This window comes from Onychomys torridus, chromosome 6, assembly GCF_903995425.1.
Source record: "Onychomys torridus chromosome 6, mOncTor1.1, whole genome shotgun sequence".
Lineage (NCBI taxonomy): Eukaryota > Metazoa > Chordata > Mammalia > Rodentia > Cricetidae > Onychomys > Onychomys torridus.
This window is the reverse complement of record NC_050448.1, coordinates 111,037,917-111,043,462: the sequence shown is the minus strand read 5'-3', so window position 1 is coordinate 111,043,462 and position 5,546 is coordinate 111,037,917. Positions and strand designations below refer to the sequence as shown.

General features: G+C 39.6%; 1 pseudogene; it reads left to right on the top strand.

Moving 5' to 3' along the window:
• Positions 1-332: 332 nt before the first annotated feature.
• On the top strand, positions 333-4,503 carry LOC118586261 (annotated as a pseudogene).
• Positions 4,504-5,546: the final 1,043 nt, after the last annotated feature.

The following is a 5,546-nucleotide window of genomic DNA, read 5'->3' as shown; positions in this document are numbered from 1 at the left end:
TTATCAAAATTATCCTCTAAAATGAATAAGTTAAGACAATGAGAACACAATCAATATTATTATTGTCATTATAGATGTCTAAGGATATAACTCAATGGCAAAGCATTTGCCTAATTAAATGAGGCCTTGGATTCTAGCCCCAGCACTGAAAATAGATAGACAGAGAAATTGATGATGATACAGGTACAGATGTAGAGATGGATGGGTAACTGTGATGACAGCAATAACAGCTGTCCAGGTACTTTATAGATATTAGCAGGGCCAGCAAGCTCAACTGATTTTTGCTGGTAATGACAAGCACTCTTTACAAAGCAGGCCCAGTTTTTAAAGCCATGAAGATATTAGCTGCTTCTGGCCACTGGTCCCTGAGGTAAGCACCATTCCTTCCTGCATTTTTAGGTATGTTTTGGCTCACAGAGTTGGTTCACAGTGACCTGGGATTTGAGCTTGAGTCTTCCAGCCCTGGAGCAATGGACTTCCATTCTGCTGCCTCCTAAAGGTAGATGGTGAGAGAAAATTCCCAGGAGGAATGCAGAAGGATGAGCTTCCATCTCAGTCATCACTGAATAGCAAATAGAATAGTTTTTCAAATGGGGGTACAGGCCTGGGGAGGTGGTTTGGAGAATGATGCCTATTGCCCAAAAATGGGGACCTGAGTTCAATCCCCAGTACCCAAGCAGGAAAGCCAAACACAGCAGTGTACTCCTGGAACCCCACCACTGGAGAGGTACAGCTAGAAGGATCCCTGTGGCTTGCAGACCAGCCAGTCTTCAGTGGGTTCAGGTTCAGTGAAAGGCCATGCACATATGTATACACACATTCATAAAAGCAAAGAAAACACTGAAACTACTTCAGCACTTCTATGTGTGAATTTTCTTCCTCTTGTCTTTAAAAATCTATTAGAATAAAAACTAGGAAAAGTCAACTCCATATCCACCTCGATACACTGAACTAGTAGACAACACAGAAGTGGTCTTAATCTCCACTCCAAAAACGAAGAAGGAACTAAGGGCCTAGTGTTCCAGATTCCCCGAATGGTGACACATTGTGAGCCAGTGCCTGGATAAATGGTGGGTGTGGAGAGAGTACAGCAACTGAGCCACAGTATCCACTATAGTCCCGGGTGAACCTGATAAGAAAGAGTCAAATGGACAAGAGGAAAAATACTATGTGGCCTGATAAAATGTAGAGAAGCTGAGTCAGAAGACTTACACAGGAGATACGGCTCAGGTTGAGGGTACTTGCTGCTCTTGCAGAGGACCCAGGTTTGGTTCCCAGCACCCACATAGGAGTTCACAACCATCCATAACTGCAGCTCCAAGGGATGCAACACCTTCTTCTGACCTCTGTGAGTAGCAAGCACTTACATGGTACATATAGATCCATGCAAGCAAAACACTCACACATGTAAAATAAAATAATAAATCTAACAAAATGTTTTTAAGACTCTTGCAGGTCATTTTACTGTGGAGTCTGGCACACTGCTGGGAATCTTTATGCCAAGACAGCAACGTGACTGTTTGAATACAGCATTCTTTGTTCTTAGTTAGGAGCTGTTACCATGTCCAGCTTTCCCTTTTCCCTGGCCTGTCCTGGGAATTAGTTAATCTTTATCTATCTTCTGGAGTGAGATTGATGGGAGGTCATTGCTGGGAGAGTGTTTTGTGTGTCCTGGGGCTCACATCCACACACACTTGTGAGGATCATGCACCAGCAGAATTAGGATGCCTTATTAGGTAGGAGTGTAGGAAATGAAAACACCCTGGCCCATTTTCAAGACACCCCCTGCAAAAAATGCCTTAAGGAGGCTTAGGCTTACACATCACAGATAAGTGGAAGGCACGAGGCCCCTGCTAACCAGTTCCTGCTTATGGGAACCTCCTGGCTACTCTCACTCAAAGCAGGCATTAGTTCAGTGTGGAAAATTACAAAAAAGCTTGCAGCCATTGCTAAACACGTGCCTCTGAAACGTCCCTTGACAATCAAGATATCTGGGAAGGGATAAGTCAGTCAGGAAAGTCTTTATTAAACATGTTTAGAGAGAAACACACACAAAGAGAGATATAAGTAGGGAAAGAAAAAAAGGAATACTCTATGAATAAATAATAATACCTAAACATCTAGGAAGAATGTTCCCCATATAATATTTAGCCAATGGAGAATGTGGGGAGGTAACTGAACTGTAGGAAATATTAGTCACTGTTGCTGCCCTGGGTATTGCCACTACCCCCCATGCCACTTTCATTCTTTGGATTTTGTTGGGGTCCTTTGTTTTCTCACCAGTGGCAATGTGCTCTGTAAGTGGGACTACTGTACTGGAGTTCACTAATGAGCTGAACTGAGGAACCAGGAGATGTCGACATTTGTTTTTAGATACCTCCTATGAGAAGGAAAGATGCACAGTCCTGTGCACTAAAGATTCAAAGAATTTCAGGATCCAGAACAGGTGACTGGCCAACTGTGCTTTATTTAAATAAAATTAATCTATCAGAGTCTGCAAGATGGCTCAGCAGGCAAAGGCATGTGCCCCATAGGGCTGGCCACCTGAGTCTGATATGTGAAACTCACAATGAGAGGTGAGAAGTGACTACTAGGAAGTTGTCCTCTGATTGCATTCAGTGGCACACTCACTCCCCACCACACACAAAATGATGATGATGATGATGATGATGATGATGATGATGATGATAAATAATAAACAAATTGAAACAGGCAAAATCATGCAAATGAGATATTTTAACATCTAATTGTAACCAATCACCACTTCTCTGGTGCTTATTTTCCTCATCTAAATTATAATACTGGTATTATTTGTTTCACATATTTTGTAAAGTTAAAAAAGCTACAAAATTATGTAAATTATTAAGAGAAGTTTCAATGAACATAGAGTTCTATGGACATATTAGCATCTTATTTTGGTTACATTAAATCATATCTCTTCCAGGAAAGGTAATATAAGAAAGGGAAAAACTGTAGCATTTTTTTTAGATTACTTGTGTTTATCTGAAAAACACCATAATTACAAAGAAACTGGAAATCCCAAAGAGAAACTAAAATTAAAGCATCTCTCAGTTGGGCAGACTGGAAATGACACATTATTTAATAAATGCATCTGAATCCAAGAGGAAATCCCAATAATCTCACATATTACTTGCTAAGCATCAGAGATTTAAATGAAAATGTCATGGGTGTGCTTCAATAATACCCTGACTAAACATAAGAGTTCAGCTCTAGGGCAACTGTGAGGCCCTAAAAATAGCATCAAATGGCATAGTGGCCTGTGCCTGCAGTCCCAATGCTCAAGAGGCTGAAGCAGGAGAATCAAAAGCTCAAGGCTGGCCTGGAATGCACTGTAAGACTCTAAAAAAGTTAATGAAAACAAATAAAATAAATTAAAACTGTGGGCAATTGACAATTATTTTGTGGCCTTGTAACCAAGAAATGCAAATCACCCATAGTTCCTGTGTTATTTAGAGGACTTTGGATTTATAAAATAGTACAAATCAAGGTACTCATAAGGCATATCTGTTAGTTACCGGGTATGTTTCATGCAGTCACATTTAATTCTGTGAGATGGAAGTTATTATCCTTATTTTACAGAATTGGAAACTGGCCTACATAGACATGTGACCTGCTTCCCGTAGCTCATAGTCATCAGAGGTAGGATTAAAGGCCTGTTCTCTTCCATTCCAAAAACACTTTACCCACAATATATCTGTTGCTTTTCTAAATAAATGATTATTTCTAAGTAAATATTTTAAAGATTATAAAACGGAAATCAAATGTAAAGAAATGCCCTGGTAAAGAGGGACCCAGGTAACCAGAGCAAAGGTGGTGGTGAGCCCAGCACAGTAGAACCCAGACAGCGCCCACTCGCTGGGAGGCAGAATAAGGTACTATCATCACAGTGGGCCAAGACGAAAAAGCATAAACCAAGAACTAGCAAAAAAACTAATTTTTGATATCATATACAGAAGAAGTAAACAACTTCCAGAATTAGAAAGGAATCTACTTGAACATGGACCAACAGACATTGTACTTAATGCCGTTTTTGGTGGCCTCCTAACAAACTCTTTCTTGGCGCATCTTGTCTGTGACACAATCTCAAATAGCTTCCAGTTTACCAGCAGCAGTAATCACATCTTAACAGTGAACATGTATCTTTAAAAAGTTTCGGAACTTTACCTTTGAGAACAGGTGATTTGAACTGTGAAACGCATACAGTGACACCAGGTGGACTATTCGGTTTTGTTCTGGGTGGTCTATTCCCTATCCTTTTGGCTACACCCTTGAATGGTAGCCTAGAGGCCAGGTATGAATCAAGCCCTCTGCCACAGAAAGGAAACACAATAAATTATTGGATTAGAGTTCCTAAATCTGCCTTCAGAAACATGGTATCTCCCATTTTACTTCGGACTGTATTTGTAGCATACAGTGGGTCTAGACAATATCAACTCCTTGTAAGGCACTCAGTTACTTGAACCTGGTCTAGAAATTCATTGATTGGAAGCAAATACTTTTAATAGAAATAAAATGGTGAAAATAAAAAAATTGAAAGAAATATTCTAATGACAAAAGATCAATTTTTAAAGCTTAAGTAACTGAAATAAGCAAATTTTAGTAAGAAAATATGCTATACCATTCCCAGAGACATTTTGGTGATTATACACATACAGGAAATGTTTTAAAAGGAAACCATTTTTAGAGGAAGCAGCACCTAGTATATAGCAGCTATAATAGATGGTGAATGAACAAAGTAATCCAACATCATTTAAAGCGCTTCTTGACTAATCCTATCGACTGACTTGTGACAATTGGCCAATACTAAAAAATACAAATGCTAAATTTAATGAAAATTCCCCCACTCTACATTATCTATTTTTATACCTGATCTTGAAATAGGAACTGCAGGTTCTGCATTTTAAAACCGGGTTGAAGGATGATCTAGTTTCTTCACGCCCACTGAGTCCTTTTCAGAAAGCATTTTTACCCCACATGTTCTGTGCAGGTATGTCACGAGACATTACTTTCTGCTTTGAAAAAAACATTTGGGAAAGACACTTTCCAGTCTTAATTCCCCAACAGACAAACAAAATACCATCCTTAGTCTTTAAAATGTCAGGCCCTGAGCATTCATCCACCACCATTTCTTCAATGAATGAATAAATAAGAACCCAGTCCAGTGACCCTGGTAAAAACTCCAAAGGGTTTTTGGTGGATTCCTTAAATCTGTGCCCAACAACACAGATAGGAGCAGGGTAGCCACTTAGGAATTCCACCTAAAAATCAGGATTACATGACTTATATAAGGATAAAGAATTATTCTCCTCCTCAAAATCTACACCTATTTCCAAAATCAAATCAAGTGTATCTCAAGAAAGAACAGGGACCTGCTGTGGAACAATCTTTGTACATTGTAAATAAGTATTACTCTCTTTGGTTAATAAAGAGCTGACTGGCCTATAGCTGGGCAGGAAAAGATTGGGTGGGAGAGCCAGACAAGGAGGATGCTGGGAAGAAAGGCAGAGTCTCATAAGACAGGGACA